Source organism: Otolemur garnettii, unplaced genomic scaffold, assembly GCF_000181295.1.
Source record: "Otolemur garnettii isolate 467f Iridium unplaced genomic scaffold, OtoGar3 scaffold00016, whole genome shotgun sequence".
NCBI classification, from domain to species: domain Eukaryota; kingdom Metazoa; phylum Chordata; class Mammalia; order Primates; family Galagidae; genus Otolemur; species Otolemur garnettii.
Genome location: NW_003852411.1, coordinates 7939845 through 7940616, shown reverse-complemented (window position 1 = coordinate 7940616; position 772 = coordinate 7939845). Strand labels below are relative to the sequence as shown.

At 36.5% G+C, this 772-nt stretch overlaps 1 protein-coding gene across 1 annotated transcript in view; it reads left to right on the top strand.

Moving 5' to 3' along the window:
• Positions 1 to 772, top strand: part of HMCN1 (hemicentin 1) — a 440557-nt gene that overhangs the window by 377048 nt on the left and 62737 nt on the right. The window lies entirely within an intron of this gene.

Sequence of the window (772 nt, the reverse complement as noted above, 5' to 3'; positions counted from 1 at the left end):
AAAAAATAATAACTGCAATTAAACTAATTTGATAGAAAAATTATTCTTAGGAGAAAGCAGGATATCTTCATGTATTTGCATTCCACTGAGATTTTCTTGATATAATTTCCATATCTTCCATGTACTGCTTATGCGAATCAGAGACCTAGTAATGGGTTTCAAGCTACTGAATTTGAATCAGCTCGTTTTGAATTTCTTTGTAGTGTGATTTTCCTATGGTGAATTAATGAACATAGCCAAGCTCACTTTTCTGCATATTGTAAATCGAATTTCTTTGTATTTTCCAAAATTTCCTCAACATTAATAACTGGAAATATATTGAACATTACAGATATAATCCTTCTCTTATGGTCCTAAGCACTAATGGAGAAGGAAAAACTTACACTATCAAATAAATGACATGATGATAAATTTGGATATATGCTATATAGAGGAAAATCAGAGGCCAAGATGGAGAATAATGAGGCTATGTGGGGACCACATTAGGTTAATGGTTAGGGAAGGCTTCACTAAGGGGTAACATTTCAGCTGACACCTGAATGATGAGCTAGGTAGGATAACCCATGGGCAGGTTGGTGTAGTGTCCAAGGGAGAGAGAACAGCATGTAATGGCCCCAGTGTAGGAAAATATAGGAAAGAAAGTAGGACAGTGTGGCTGGACCGTGGTAAACAAGCCAAAGGCAAACAAAGCAAAAGGGGCACCTGAAAAATCGGTAGGCCTAATGCATGGATTGCACAACATACCATAAGGAACTTAGAACTTCTATTCTAT